The sequence below is a fragment of the Bos grunniens genome, chromosome 15 (assembly GCF_055505025.1).
Source record: "Bos grunniens cultivar Pamir isolate PY7600 chromosome 15, Bosgru_T2T1.0, whole genome shotgun sequence".
Taxonomy (NCBI): domain Eukaryota; kingdom Metazoa; phylum Chordata; class Mammalia; order Artiodactyla; family Bovidae; genus Bos; species Bos grunniens.
Genome location: NC_141179.1, coordinates 65,576,030 through 65,592,680, shown reverse-complemented (window position 1 = coordinate 65,592,680; position 16,651 = coordinate 65,576,030). Strand labels below are relative to the sequence as shown.

At 44.8% G+C, this 16,651-nt stretch overlaps 1 protein-coding gene across 3 annotated transcripts in view; it reads left to right on the top strand.

Annotated features, from left to right (window-relative positions):
* Positions 1-16,651, top strand: part of ELF5 (E74 like ETS transcription factor 5) — a 46,662-nt gene that overhangs the window by 1,522 nt on the left and 28,489 nt on the right. The window contains exon 1 of one of the 3 annotated variants that reach the window (XM_086341128.1): positions 13,147-13,283. The exons of 1 other annotated variant lie outside the window; for it this stretch is intronic. The gene's annotated coding sequence lies outside the window, so the exon portion shown is untranslated. Of the gene's footprint in view, positions 1-13,146; positions 13,284-15,463; positions 15,634-16,651 lie in introns of those variants that run through there. One more of the 3 variants, XM_086341129.1, reaches the window with a different exon arrangement.

Below are 16,651 nucleotides of genomic sequence, written 5' to 3'. Positions count from 1 at the left end.
TTGTAATCTCCGAGCTGGAGAGACCAACAGTGTGTCCAGAGTTCAAAGGGAGTTCAGTCCTAATCTGGATGTTACCATCTGAGCCAATCTAACCATGCAGGCTCTGAGGACATTATCAGTCAAGTGTAATTATAGATAAAATAGTTTTATTAATCAGCTTCCTAAGGAGACTGTGTTTATCTGATGGCTGTGCATGGCGTGGGAGGATCTGTGCTGTGCAGGGTGGGTCGCTGGGGAGGACAGGGTGTCTAGGGGAGAGCATGGAAGATATAAGAGGGGGTGTGGCTGGGAGTTGTGTCTAAGACTGTACATGACCAGATGGGAGTACAAGCGACGGAATTTTGCCTGTTCTCCCCTCTATGTTGAATCTGTCATAACTCTTTTCCCCCCCAAAAATAGACCTTTCTCTATTTCTATTTAGCTAAGACCTCTGGAGCTCCTGATAGCTATCCAATAGCTATCAGGTTTCCCTGATAGCTCAGTTTGTAAAGAATCTGCCTGTAATGCAGGAGACTCCAGTTCGATTCCTGGATCAGGAAAATCCTTTGGAGAAGGGATAGGCTACCCACTCCAATATTCTTGGGCTTCCCTTGTGGCTCAGTTGGTAAGAATCCACCTGCAATGCAGGGGACCTGGGTTTGATCCCTGGGCTGGGAAGATCCCCTGGAGAAGGGAAGGGCTACCCACTCCTGTATTCTGACCTGGAGAATTCCATGGACTGTATAGTCCTTGGGGTTGCAAAGAGTCGGACACGACTGAGCGACTCTCACTTTCATGGAACTCCTGATTGCCAATTCTACCTGCAAGTGCCCTCTTTAGCCACTGTCTGCCACATTTTCAAATCTTACGTCCAGACCTATCTTGGCTTGTCTTCAACGTCTATCACCTTAAACTAGTTTGTAAGTTGCAAGGGCTCCTGAAAGAGTACTGCTCCTTCTAAATATTGTGTGGCCTGACTGGAGTCAACTCTACTAACCTCTGGGTCGGATAAATGAACTCCTCAAGGCCCAATACTAAAGGTCCTCCAGAAAGTCTCCAATTCTGATTTAAACTTGGTTAAACATCAGTGGCTTCCTAAAGGAAATCAACCCTGAATGTTCTTTGAAGGACCGTTGCTAAAACTGAAGGTGCAATACTTTGGCCACCTGATGGAAGAGCCAATTCACTGGAAAAGACACTGATGCTGGGAAAGATTGAAGGCAAAAGGAGAAGGGGGCAGTAGAGGATGAGATGGTAAGATAGCACCATTGACTCAATGGACTTGAATTTGAGCAAATTCTGGGAGATAGTGAAGGACAGAGGAGCCTGGCATGCTGCAGTCCGCGGGGTTGCAAAGAGGCGGATATGACTTAGCAACTAAGCAACAAAAACAAACATCCGTGGTCAGATGGGTGTAAGGTAACACTTCAAGTCTAGGTTCCCCGCTACAGCAAGGGCTGAGCACCTATCCCCATGTGGGCCAGATCCAGAGCCAGCCTGGTCATTTCCACCCTTCCCCCCGCACCCCCAAGTCTACTCACAGCCTTAAATACTTGGACAGCCTCTCTTAGCACAGCCATGGTCTGCTGGTCAATCGTGCAACTCACCGCTTGCTTTGGCTGGAACACTTGACCCCAGTTGGTTATTTCCTCCCTCAGATAGCCTTGTGCAAAATCTGCCATTTGCCTTAATGCCACCTGAACTTTACTCAAAGTGACAGCTGCAGCCTGGGGTGAAGACAAACCCCAAATCAAAGAGACGCTGCACCTGTTTCCCTCCTATAAAGGCAGGTGGCATCCATTCTCCCCTAGGTACAGCAGAAGGTGAACTTGCCAAAGCCCACCCACAGGGCTTGTGCAGAAAGATGGAGAGTGGGCCATGGCCAGGTGGCAGAACTGTTGGCCACTCTGTAAATTGAGTTGTTGGGATTCTTGAAGCTTCTCTGTTCCCAGAAGGGCACATGGGAAGTCAGGACAAAAAAGTTTGGGTCGGGGAATGAATATCTTATAAAAGTATAAGATGTATAAAAAAGTGTAAGTATAAAAGTATATATTATGACATCTTATAAAAGTATTACTCTATTTAAGATAATTAATAACTGTTGGCCAGATATGCTGGCCTTCTAACTTCCCAGGTTAGTACACTTTTGATAGACACCAGGTAAGAGACTGAAAAATGAACAAATGGATGGATAAATACCAACTAAGTGCCAGGGCACACACCTGTATTATTTCAATTAATCTAGTGAAGAGCTAACATTATTCTCATTTTGCTGATTAGGAAATTGAGAGGTGGATAAGTTTAATAACAACAGCAGCAGCAGCAAAAATAATAATATAGTAAGAAGTATAACCATCATTTATTGAGTATTCAATAAATGCCAGGCATTGAGCTAAGTACTTCTTGTTTTATATTATTTCATTTAATCCTTACCAAAACTCTATGAAGTAACAATTTATTTCTCCAGGTTTTTAGATGCGGAAACTGTGTCTTAGGGAGGTAGTTGTCACTGGCTACCGAGTGACAGCACCAAGCTTTGAACCTACATCTATCAGATTCAAAACCTACTGCCCTTTCTTGTTCTTGTTTTTCCTTTGCTACCTTCTTATCTGGCTTTTGCTTTTAGCAACACCATGGTTGTCTGTTTAGCTACTGTATCATTTAAAACTGTTCAGCCAATTTGCACAGCAAAGGAAACCATAAACAAAATGAAAAGACAACCCACAGATTGGGAGAAAATATTTGCAAATGATGCAGCCAACAAGGGATTAATTTCCAAAATATACAAACAGCTCATGCAGCTCAATATTTAAAAAAAAAAAACAAGCAACCCTATCAAATAATGGGAAGAAGACCTAAATAGACATTTCTCCAAAGAAGACATACAGATGACCAAGAGGCACATGAAAAGATTGTCAACATCACTAATTATTAGAGAAAAGTAAATCAAAACTGCAATGAGATATCACCTCACACCAGTCAGAATGTGTGTTCCTAGTCACTCAGTCATTTCCAACTCTTTGTGACCACATGGACTATAGCCTGCCTGTCTCCTCTGTCCATGGGGATTCTCCAGGCAAAAATAATGGAGTGGATTGCCATGCCCTCCTCCAGGGGATCTTCCTAACCCAGGGACTGAATCCAGGTTTCCCTTGTTGCAGGTGAATTCTTTACCATCTGAGCCACCAGGGAAGCCCATGAATACTTGAGTGGGTAGCCTATCCCTTCTCCAGAGGATCTTCCCAACCCAGGAATCGAACTGGGGTCTCAAGCATTGCAGGCGGATTCTTTATCAGCTGAGCTACCAGGGAAGCTCTCACTCAGAATAGCCATCATCAAAAAGTCCACAAACAAGAAATGTTGGAGAGGGTGTGGAGAAAAGAGAACACTCCTACACTCTTGGTGGGAATGTAAATGGTACAGTCACTATGGAGAACAGTATGGAGGTTCCTTTAAAAGTCAAAAATAGAGCTATGATATGATCCAGCAATTCCACACCTGGACATATATCTAGAGAAAAACATAATTTGAAAAGATACATGCACCTCAATGTTTATTGCAGGACTATTTACAATAGCCAAGACATGGAAGCAATCTAAATGTCCATCAACCAAGGAATGGATAAAGAAGATGTGGTACATGTATACAGTGAAATATTGTTCTTATTTAGTCACTAAGTCTTGTCTGACTCTGAGATGTGTGTCTGACTGTAGCCCACCAGGCTCCTCTGTCCATGGGATTTACCAGGCAAGATACTAGAGTGGGTTGCCATTTTCTTCTCCAAAGGATCTTCCCAACTCAGGATCAAACCCATGTCTCCTGCATTGGCAGGCAGATTCTTTACTGCCACCAGGGAAGCCACCAGAGAAGCCCAGTGGAATATTACTCAGCCATAAAAAGAATGAAATAATACCATTTGCAGCAACATGAATAGACCTAGAGATTACCATACTATGTGAAGTAAGTCAGACAGAGAATGACAGATATCAGATGATATTGCTTATATGGGGAATCTAAAAAGAATGATACAAACGAACTTATTTGCAAAGCAGAAACAGACTTAGAAAACAAACTTATGGTTAACAAAGGGAAGGGAGGAGATAAATTAGAAGTTTAGGATTAACCTATACACACTACTATATATAGAACAGATAACCAACAAGGACTCTAGTATAGCAAAGGGAACTCCACTCAATATTCTGCAATAACCTGAAGGGGGAAAGAATTGAAAAGGAATAGATATATCTGTATATATAACTGAATCACTTTTCTGTTCCCCCGAAACTAACATAGCACTGTAAATCAACTATACTCCAGTACAAAATAAAAATTGAAAAAGGAAAAGAAATAAAATGTTCAGCCAAGTCCCATATTTCGTATTGGTTCTTTGGAACCAAAGGATAACCATTGACTCGGAATGAAACTGAATCCTACCTACCTGCTTTTGTACTTCGAGAGGAATTAAAACATCATTTCATGAAAAGAGATGGGGGCAAGTGATGTCCACGACCAAAGACGACACTTGTCTTCTCTTTAACTCCAACAGCTCAGTGATAACTTCCCCAAATGTGGACCCTAGACAAACACCTTGGGGAGTAACAAATGCTTCATTGGAACCTCCCTGAGTTTGCAAGTTCAAGGCACAAACCAGTCAACATTGATGTGAAACTCTCAGTGAGGCCAAGCAGCTTCCCAAATTTGAAGGCTCATGTCTCACATTTATAAGTACTCTTAAGTACCAGAATTGTTGGATTTCAGTTAGCATATGATGACACACTCTAGAAGAAGGTGATAAATCAGAGAAGTTCATAACAATGAAAGACTGAAATTTTGTAAAAGCACACTGCCTGAGTTCTTACACCATCCTGTGTTTACAACAGAGACTGTTTCTCTAAGTGAGTCTCCAACAAAACCAAACTCAGGAAATTTCAGTGTGTAGTCCAGACTTTTGTACTTTTTAAGGCAAATAAAATTGTGGGAGATAGTAGAAGATTGCAAGGAAACAACCTAAGAAAGCAATATTAGTTAAAAATGAGTGGAAGAAGAAAACCCAGCAGTAACCTCCATAAGAAATACAGTGTAATCCTGGAAAAACTCATGGACAGAGTAAGAGAAAAATCAAAGTTGTTCACCAAGCATCATTGCTGACCCACAAAAATCTGACCCTGAAGAGCAGACAAGATCTGAGACCTCCTCAAACTCAAAACCCCTCATCAACTAGCCACAGATCCCTGCTAGTTCATAGCGGTTGATGTCCCAGGACTGCCATGAGGTGGCATGTGTTAGACTTGAGCTCCTGGGCCATCCCATGCTCATTGTCTCTGCACACCTGCAACTTTCCTCTTGTTTAAAGGACCTGTCCTTCTGGCAGTCTCAGACACCACAGAGCATGGTGGCCCATGGCCCGAGCTCTGACTCAGGCAGTGGGACCCTGGCTCTGCTGCTTGTTAGCTGTATGACCTTGGGCAAATTCCTGAAGTTCTTTGAGCCTCAGTTTCCCCTTCTGTAAAATGGGGATAATGACAGGCCCAATTTCTATAGTTGTTGTACTTGGCACATAACGAGCAACCATTTTTAGCAAGTCATTCCAATTTTTCAGAACCCAACTCACATGCCATATCCCACAAGAAGCGATTTCTGACTGTTTCAGCCCTTATTGACCTCCTGCTCCCTGAAGTCCTACAGTCCCTAACTCAAAATTAGACTTGGACTTCTATACTCACTTTAAATGTCTCTTTTTGAATTCTCTGCTAAAGTGTTTGTTACTTGAAGGATGCAACTAGATCTTGCTTTTTTTATTTTTAATATTCCTGAAAATATTGGCCTATTATATATTTTTTAATTACTATATTTACTAAGTTCACATTTTAACATTTCTGAAATTAGGATAAGCTTTACCATCTACTTATACATTTAATGTAATGTTTTCTGCCTACAAAGTTTACCTAAATCAGTGTTGTCTATTATAATCAACAGCGTCTTAGAAGTAAGACTTGCTTGATCAATAAGAGTAGATCTACATGGATCCACAACAGATTTCCCCTAGCATCCCTCCTCACACCAGCCTCCATCCTCATAGCCACCATCGCCCCTGGTCCCTTGACCATAGACATGCTTTAGAGTTCGGTGCAGAGACATGGATATCAGTGTGAAGACACGCAATATCAAACTACATGTGTGGTCATTCCCACCGACGGATGAGGAAACTGAAGTTCAGATAAATTTAGCCAGCAAGTGTCAAGTCACCTGTAGGAAGATTAAGTCTTCAATGATTGACTGACGGATCATCTAATGATAGCCTGTCATTAATGTGGTTCCTGAATTAACGAAGTGAATGAGCCATAGCTGAAGGGACTGGTCCATTCAATACTAGTCAATGGCAGCACCATCAGCACCACACCATCCTTGAACCAATATCATGAACTGGCCACAGAAGTCAATGGCGTCCATTCTTCGAATTGTCGCCCCCAGCAATTCTCTCAGGAAGCAAGCTCATGCCCTCCAGGGTACTGAAGTTTGGTAGGAAAACAGCTAAAGAAAATATTCTTTAAGAATTCCTTTGAGAAAGCTTCCCTTAGCTGGGCCTCTCAGATCCATTCAATGTATAGCCATTGTGACTTCAGATTCAACTGCTGCTGCTGCTGCTGCTAAGTCGCTTCAGTCGTGTCCGACTCTGTGCGACCCCATCCATAAATGGCAACCCACCAGGCCTCCCCATCCCTGGGATTCTCCAGGCAAGAACACTGAAGTGAGTTGCCATTTCCTTCTCCAATGCATGAAAGTAAAAAGTGAAAGTGAAGTCGCTCAGTCGTGTCTGACTCCTAGCGACCCCATGGACTGCAGCCTACCAGGCTCCTCTGTCCATGGGATTTTCCAGGCAAGAGTACTGGAGTGGGGTGCCATTGCCGTCTCCATATGTGGCACTAGCAGTAAAGAACTCTCCTGCCAGTGCAGGAGAGGTAAGAGATGCAGGATCAATCCCTGGATCAGAAAGATCCCCCGGAGGAGGGCATGGCAACCCATTCCAGTATTCTTGCTTGTAGAAGCCCATGGACAGAGGAGCCTGGCAGGCTACAGTCCATGGGGTCGCACAGAGTCGGACATGACTAAAGCGACTCAGCTGCTGCTGCTACTGCTAAGTCACTTCAGTCGTGTCTGACTCTGTGCAACCCCATAGACAGCAGCCCACCAGGCTCCCCCGTCCCTGGGATTCTCCAGGCAAGAACACTGGAGTGGGTTGCCATTTCCTTCTCCAGTGCATGAAAGTGAAAAGTGAAAGTGAAGTCACTCAGTCGTGTCTGACTTGGACGGCAGCCTACCAGGCTCCTCTGCCCATGGGATTTTCCAGGCAAGAGTACTGGAGTGGGGTGCCATTGCCTTCTTCGAAGCGACTCAGCATGCTGCAGTATCTCTACAGAAAGAGAGGACACCAAAACTACAGTCATGCAATTGTGTCTGCTGTTTCATAAACGTTACCATAATTCAACCTTAAAATGACAAAATCAGTATACCTAACCTCATTTTCATTATGCTTCAGCCAGCCATTGTCTTTGCTATTGTTTAACCTCCACAATGCCTTCTGTGATGGAAATCACACAAAGATCCATTTCTTCCATGAAGCTCATAGCCATGGAAGGATTATCAAGGGAGCTACCTCACTGCTGTTCTCTGCTGAGTTGGGGTTCTTGGCCAGGAGAATGGACAGCGTGAATAGCTAAGGGATGAGCTGGATATAGGAGACTGGGGAAAGACACCCAAAGAGGAAATAAAGCAAATACACAACCAGCAACAAGAGTTGCCTCAGCACTTATTTGTGCTTAAGCCCATCCTGGGTGTTTCTGTGGATAGTAGGTTTATAATCCTTATCCTTGATTTTGATCCCAGCAACCTGAGATGCCTAAGAAACTGATATCAGGACTTCCCTGGTAGTCCAGTGGTTAAGAATCCTCCTTCCAGTGCAGAAGATGCAGGTTCAATCACTGGTCGGGGAACTGAGATCCCACATGCTGCAGGGCAACTAAGCCTGCGTACTGCAACAAGAGAAACCACAACAAAGACCCAGCCAAAAAAAAAAGTGTCTCCACAACTGAGATTCTGCCTCCTCCAGAGGTCCCAAATGATAGCCTAAAGGGGGAGCTCGTGACTCTAGTGCCCTGTGTGCGCATGCTAAGTCACTCAGTTGTGACCGACTCTTTGTGACCCCGTGGACTGTAGCCCACCAGGCTCCTCTTGGGATTCTCCCACATACCTAGACTCAAACCCTGCTTCATGTTCTACCAGCTGCGTGATATTTGGCAAGTCCCTTGAACTTTCTATGCCTGTTTCCTCATTAGTAAATTTTAGATAATAGTAATGATACCTTCCTCACAGGAACGATGCAAAGATTAAATGATTTAATACATGGAGCATGCCTAGGCAATGTCTGGCAACTAGTAAGTGCCAGATAAATGGTAGCGATTGTGATTATTCATTGCAGAAGGGCAACATTATCCTACTTGGTGTGGTAATTTTCAAAGGTGGGTGATCTCAATCAATATCTACATTTCTCTCCATAGACCATTGGAGTCACCATTCAGTGAGACCTTAATGTGTACCAGGAATCAGAGTAGGTATGCCCAGATGAGGGAACTGAAGCCTTGCAGTCTGATGCCTCATCTAATGGCTCCCAGGTGGCAGGTGCCAGAAGCTTGTTATCATACATATCCACAGACAGAAAACTTTTCATTCTTAAATATTTAAGCCAATAGAGCATAGAAAATGTAATTTCTCCAACAGACTCTTTTCTTTAAAAAAAAATGGTTTTAAGATAATGGAGACAGAGATCCTAATCCATAGCTCATATATTTTATCTTCACCCTGAAAGTCTGTTCCTGCTAATGGCCTCATCTCTGAATTTACCTAAATGTATTTTTTAACTCACTTTTGTGTTCAGCCTGTGCTGCCCCTTGGGTGGTGAGGGTGATAGATTGAGGGAGAGAAAAATGACTAAAGAAATGCTGGCTCAGGTTAACCACAGTCAGGGTCTAGGAGAAGAAGGGAACCCATTACATCTAGTGAAAGGAACTGGGTAGGAACCTCCAGCCTTATGTTAGGAGGTTTGCCTGTTAATTCACTCCCATGATACATGCATGTAATGAGCGTCTTCTTTGTCCCAAGAACAATACTAGACACCAGAGAATCAAGGAGGTAACAGAATTTCTATTCTACTCTGAAAGACAGACTGTGCATGCAACAGTCATGCAACTCAGGGATCTTAAACCAACCAAGAGGGAAGGACCCTCTCTGAGACCAGACCCCCCCTCTGAGACCAGCTTGAACTCTCGTGTCTACACTGTGGTTTTAACAGTGGGCAGCCTTGAGTTCAACCCAGGCTTGGCCACTGCCCAGCTGGGTGACACCCAACAAGCCTGGCAACTCTGATTCTTCATCCTTTAAAAGAAGGTAGTCATAGCTAGTTCCAGGATTACAGTGAAAAATTACCACGGGACAACAGGTGAGTGGTTCTAGAACAGTTCTTGGCATGTGGTACATTCCCTCCTCCTGTCCCCCCTCAACCACCCCAGGAGCACCCAGGGACCAGTTAGCATGGTGGTTAAAAGGATGGGCTCTGGAGGCAGAAAATACTGCTCTGCTACTTACTAGCTGTGTGACCAGGGGCAAGTTACTTCACTTCTCTATGCCTCAGTTCCTTTATCTGTAAAATGGGGATACTAAGTAACATCCTCATCAGAGAGTTATGAGAATTTAAAGTAGTGAATGTATTAAAAGATAAGGCACATGAAAGTTATCAAGTGTCTATTTGAGCAAACATCAATTCCAATCCGGCATCACCAAACTGCAAGTGATTAGGAGTTTAGGAGCACTCCACCAACAAGAGCCAGGGGAGTGACTTTTTTTTCCTTCTACTTTCTGGTCACACTGTGTGGCATGAGGGATCTTAGTTCCCCGACCAGGAATCCAACCTGTGCCCCTTGCAGTGGAAGCACCCTGTCTTAACCATTGGACCGCCAGGGAAGTCCCGGGAATGGCTTTTAAAGTGCAGACGTGGAAGAAAGCAAGGAAATTATTTGATTGGCTTTCGCTTAACCAGATGCTTTATCTGGGAAATCCTAGTTGGCTGTCTGGGATCGGTGGTTTTGAATTTCTTGTTTTCGGACCTGAGTGGATTTACAATCAACTTTGGCTGAGGCGTCAGTTTGCTTGTGTTGGCTAGCCGAGCATTAAAGGCACCACAGTCAAACAGGCTTCTTGTTTAATTACTTTAACAAATGTAACAGGCTAGCACGTAGATAGGGTCTTCTGTGGTGGCTCAGAGGTCAAGAGTGCCAGCAATGCAGGAGACACAGGAGACATGAGCTCTATCCATGGGTCGTGAAGATCCCCTGGAGGAGAGCATGGCAACCCACTCCAGTATTCCTGCCTGGAGAATCCCTTGGATAGAGAGGAGCCTGGTGGGCTACAGTCCTTAGGGTGGCAAAGAGTCAGACACGACTGAATACACGCACACACAGCACGTAGATTAACAGAGTTCATTCTAGGGCTCTCACCTCTTCTCAGCTTTTAATTCATTTAATTCACCCAACACCCTACAAGGGAGGCATTCTTTTCCCCCTACTTTACACATGAGGGAACTAGGATGTAAGGAATTTAAGGAAATTTCCCAGACTCACTCAGCCAGAAAATGGCAAAGTCAGGACTCAAACCTATAAAGTCTCTCTGCAGAATCCAGGCTTAGAAATTTCATTGGCAGTCCAGTGGTTAAGACTTCATCTTCCAATGCAGGGGGTATGGGTTCCATCCTTGGCTGGGGAACTAAGATCCCACATGCCTCATGGCCAAAAATCCAAAACATAAAACAGAAGCAATATTGTAACAATTTCAATTAAAAAAAAAAAAACTTTAAAAATGATCCACATCAAAAAATCTTTTAAAAAAATAGAATGCAGGCTGAGTTACTTGTGGCTCTTGTAAGCCTAATTCATTCTACCTGTATTGCTATGTGGTTGAGACAGCAGAGGGAGGGTGGGCTAGAAAGTCTAAAATGCCTCATTCCTTTGGTCCACCTCTGACATTCAAATACAGGTTTTATGAGCTTAGTGTTTGATATCATTTACGATCTCCACTCCAATCAAATTTAGGTTCAATGTGATAGTTAGATTTAATTAGAGTCAAATTCCTCTTTTATTTTGGTTTTATCTTAATCACCCCTTTTATTCGCTAGCCCAGAAGCCTGTAATTTCCCACACGGGCACCCAGATATGCTGTATTACACACTCAGGAGCAGGAGACAAACAGTTTGCTGTCATACACGTTTACTGCCAGAAACTTTTCACTCTGAAATAGCTGAGTCAAGACAGCACAGAAACAAATGTAATTTCTCCAAAGACTCTTTTCTAAAAACAATATCAGAATACGATATTTTCCATGAAACTCTCTCTGCTAAGAAGAACATATGTGTGTAGATATAAACATAAGAAGACTTTCCAAGACGAGTAACAAGATGGGAAAGTACCCAACAGTGGGAAACAGTCTGTATGACCAACCAGATCCCCTAGACACAGAGGAGAAAGAGGCAAATCGCAGAATTTTAAAGCTTAAAGGAATCTCAATGACCACCCAATCCCATTCTCTGCAAACTCTTTTCAAGTGCGGATTCTTTTGTTCAAGAGAAATCTTATCCTGAAGATTGATATAAAAGCCGAGATGCTCTTACTGAATCAGGGAGGAGCCGCCTGGAGCCTAACCCACTCTGATCCCATTCTCTCACACACCCACCCCCAGCAGCTCCTATGAGGGCTTCAGGGATCTCCAGGGTTCCTTAGAGCACAGTTTGAAAGTTGCTATTCTAACCCAGCCTCCTCCTTTCACCATCAGGGGATATGAAGCCCAGAGAAGCTACCTGACTTGTCTGAGGTTACACAGCAAGTCAGAATCCTCAGCAATCCTCTTATCTTCCTTCAACAATTTTTCCATGATGACACTTGAGTCCTCTAATGAACTGCCTTTTGTTTCCCCAGACTGTATGTGTGTTTGTATTTGTGTTTGTACCCATGCCTGGTGCTCCCAAGAAAACCTAACAAACCAGTCCCTGCTTTCACTCTAAAGCTTAGAGTCTGCAGTTTGGACACAGGTCTCGGCTGCCCAGGAGAGCTGGAAGCACAGGGCAAAAAGGCAGGGGGCCATCAGTGCTGTCCTGCAGGTGACCGGGGACTTCTGTTTTCAGCCTAAGTCGGGTCCTGTTTCTGATCTTATAGGGATGAAGGTAGTTCTCACAAAGACACCTGAGAGCTGGCATCCAGGTCAGACCCCAGCCTCGTAGCTGTGGTCACCTGACTGAGCCCCTAAACCTCTTCTTTTCCCCATCTGTAAAGGGGAAGGTAAGAGAGAAAACAACCCCATGGCACATTATGTCCCAAGAGGATAGAAGTTGAGTAAGTTACTGTGTCCTATGGCTGGTTATGCTTTGGGTGAAAAGTAGAAACAAGGCCCCAACATTGGTTCTACAAACTGGCTGTTCCCTTCAATCTGCTGGGAAGGCATGGGTTTAGAGGAAGTGGTGGAGAAGGGCTTTCTGATTAATGTGTTCTGTCAAAGAAAATGCTACAATCAGAACAAACAAAGAGCTCACACAGTGCTTCACTCGCAGGACCTCGTATGAGGGTAGGTCCTGTTATTTGCATTAGAGAGACTTAAGTTATTAGCTAACTAGTTAAGTGGTTCAAGGTGACATGACTAGAAAATGATGCACCTAGATTTGAATTCAGTCATCTAACTGCAAAAAAAAAAAAAAACAAAAAACCGTCTAGCTGCAGAGTCTGTTCTTAACCACTGCCCTATCCTACCCTTCCACCTTACTGCTGGGGGCGGGGGAGGGAAGGAGGGCTGCAGAGATGGGCACCATGGCTAGATTCCTGTTTCCCCTCCAGCTTGCCCAAAAGAGAGTTCCCAGCAAACGCAGGATCCAGCAAAGCTCCCAGAGGCGAGAATTCTCAGCTTGTTTACTGACTCCCTGGGTGGGGAGCAGGGGAGCCGGGGTGGGGGGTGAGCTGGGCACAAAAGCAGGATAAAGGTAAACTTTCTGTGTGTGAGAACTGTTCCCCCTCCAAGGAGCCGTGTCACACTGTATGTCACCGTCATCAAAGGGGTTGTGCATAAACCTGAAAAACCAAACGGACCTGTCTGTAGGTGTTACTTATATCACAAGGCTACAGGTGCCTTTATTTCCACCGTACGCCGGTGCTGGGAGTGCCTGCCTTCTCTTGTCTTGAAAACCTCCTCTTTGGACCCAGCACCGCCGTCCTCACGTAAGCACCTTTTCTTTGCTCTTTTGGATAAATCGTAAGGGGCGTCAGGGCTTAGTGGCTCTGGTGGGGGGCCTGGGTCTGTGGGTCCGTCCCCAGCTCCAGATGGCCAGGCCTCCTGCCACGTCCATCAGTCACAGTACCTCCCCGGAGCTGTTTGACTGGGATTTAACTGCTGGCCTAAGAGAGACGTTTTTGCTTCCTCAGGCTGTGTAGCCACCCAACCCCTTCGTGGCAACCCCTGCCCCCTCTGGGTCACTTGATTAAACCAAGGGGAACTCACTGATAGAGAATGCGTACGGGCACGCCATTCTCTACCCTTCTTCAAGCTAACCTGAGGAAGGGAAGCTGGATTTTACACCAAAAAATATTCAGCTTCAAGAAAAGCCCACCTCCTCCTGCCTAAGCGCCTCCTTTTCCCATTGGCCTGCTCATGGAGCACCCCCTTGAAACAGAAAAAAAAAATAGTTGCCTTATTACAGTTTGGGGAATTTTTCAGGAGATTGTCTGAACATAACAGCTTAAAGGAAACCCATTCTGCACTCTCACACCTCCTCAGTATAGAATGCTTCCAGAAAAGCAATGGTTAGGGTTTTTCCACTGTATTCTCAGACCTTTTCTAAGACTCTGCACTATCTGAGGTTCTTGAGCGTTCGCCCCCTGCTGGCAGACTGGTGTAGCACATGCTCCCTTCTCCCGCGGGAGCTGAGGACCCACATTCATTCTGATATGCTTCATTCTGATGTGCTGAGAATTTTACAAACTGGAAAGGCTGTCAGAGATCATTAGGGACAATGATCCCTAATTGTCTTTACAGAGGAGGAAACTGAAGCCTAGCAAGGTAAAGTGATTCAGGGAGACAGCTTCATGTTTTAGTCTAAAGACCCAGGGGAAGAGATTGTTTGCCCTTCTGAGCGAAAGCTTAATTCTTTTGTCCTTGTGTTCTCTGTGAGAGGGTTTTCTGGTGATTCAAAGCGTTCTTGGTAAGAGTTTTCACAGATTGGTTGTCTGCTTTTCTCAGAAGTCACCTAAGTAGCAACCTTTTAGAATACTGATGACAGTTGATTCCCCCATCCCCTGCTGGGACAGTAATGGACATACACGTTATGTCTGCTCATCTACATATATTACCTAATTTTGTTAAATCTTTGGGTTATCCTGAGTATTGCATGTTAAAATCTCCATTTGAGAGATGAGCTCAAAGAGGGTTGTGGATTTTGACACAACACACCTTATATGAAACAAAAAAAAAGAATAAAATTTCAGCAGGCTGAGTAGTAAGAAATGTGTCCCACATCCCTTTCCTTGTGGGTGGCAGAGGTAGGATTTAAATCCCAATGGATTTAATATAGCTTCCCAGGTAGCTCAGTGGGTAAAGAATCCACTTGCAATGCAGGAGCTGCAGGAGATGCAAGTTCCATCCCCGAGTTGGGAAGATCCCCTGGAGAAGGGCATGGAAACCCACTCCAGTATTCTTGCCTGGAGAATCTCATGGGCAGAGAAGCTTGGCAGGCTCCAGTCCCCAGCATTGCAGAGTTTGGACACGACTGAAGCGACTGAGCACACACACATGGGTTTAACCCAAACCCAGTGAGCCTTGTATGGGAGCCCATGGTAAACTATTCAGCACAACTCCTATGAGTCTTTGCGGCACCTTTAGAAAAACAACTAAAAAACGAACAAACTAGCAAACTTCTGATACAAGCCAAAGGAAGATGAGGAATCACTTGGCAAGACATCAGCAAAGCAGTCTCATAGCTGCTCTGGTTTTTCCCAGAAGAGCAAACACTCAAGCACCCAACCCACAAGCCTTTAGCAGAAAGCATTGAAATAGTTCAACCAATGGGTTTTCCTCCATGTGTCTCTTCTGAGGGAGGTCCAAAAGGTAGGAAGTAGACCCTGCCTTGCCCGTAGGGCTCGGAACCTGGTGGGCATTGGGGTATCGCTGGGACTTGAGAGGAGGAAAAGCATTATTCTTCCCAGCGAGATGGCCCCGATGGTGAGATCAAGGAAGGCCCTCCCGAGCCCCCTTTTCCGTGGTTTACACCTTCACAGCCCGTTCTGTGCAGTGATGCTTTGGTGCATAAACAGCCAATGTGTAGGTGCTTAATTGGGTGAATTTTTGGTCACATGCCCAGAGTGAAGTTGATGATCTCTGCCAGGGTCAGGAAGGAATTTTCCTTGTCTGGCAGACTGGCCAAGGCTGGGTGGTTTGCGCCTTCCGCTCTCTCTGGGAGGCTGAACAGAGGTGCCATGGACACGACACCTGTGACTGCCGCCTCTGACTCGTGTGAGGGCAAGAAGCCCACAGGCCTGTATCTCTGACTGTGTGGACCCTTCCGGTGCACGCTTGGTGAGTGAACCAAACTCTCAGAAGGGTAGGAAGCCCCTGGAGGCACCAAGGACCTGAGTGTCCAGGCCATTCCCAAAGGTCCAGCCAGCCTTTCTCACGCCTGGAAGAGAACCCACTTGATTCTCCCCTCTTGTGCTGAAAGTGCTTGATTCTTTCCTACCTACTAGGCAGCTAAAGTGTTGATTACACTTTGGGGAGACTGGGTCTGTAGACGGGCAGTGAGCGAGGGTTCAGAATACTTAAGGGGTCTGGCTAACCCAGGCAAAGAATGTCCAGAGGTCACAGCTGAAAGTGGGTATGGGAGGAAAAGGAGAAGAGAAAATCATGGGAATTATTTTATAGCTAAAACTTTCATCTCTGTATGATTGAATTGTACTCCAATTTGGTGAGTGTACTTGACCGCAATATCCAACTATAGCCGTCATATATGCCTGTGTGTGTGCGTGCACATGTATGGCTGTGTCAGCCAAATCGGGTGGGATCCTGAAGAAAATCACGCAGCTAGGGTATGTGTTAGAGTCCATCTCATTGTTGTGTTCATGCAGCCAATGAAGTATTGAGGCTCCAAGAAAAGTGAGAGGCAGAATCACAATGCTCCTTCTATGAGGACAAGTCAGCCAGTCTCTCAAAAACCAAAAATGCGGGGTTACAACAGCAGGCCTAGGACCCTCCCTAGGCTTCCCCTACTTGTCCTGCTGCTGACTCTAAGTCTAACCCAATGCTTTGCTCCCTTTTTTTCCCACTGTCACCCCCTTTTTTGTTCTTTTTTTTTTTAAGAATTTTTTAAGGTGGACAATTTTTAAAAGTCTTTATTGAATTGGTTGCAATATTGCTTCTGTTTAATGTTTTGGTTTTTCGGCCGCATGTGGGGTCTTAGCTCCCCAGCCACGGATTGAACCCGCTCTCCTCTGCATTGGAAGGTGAAGTCTTAACCACTGAACCACCAGGGAAGTCCCCTAGATCATTGTTTCTTAATCTTACCCCCTCCATGAAATGTTAATATCACAGATTCACCATT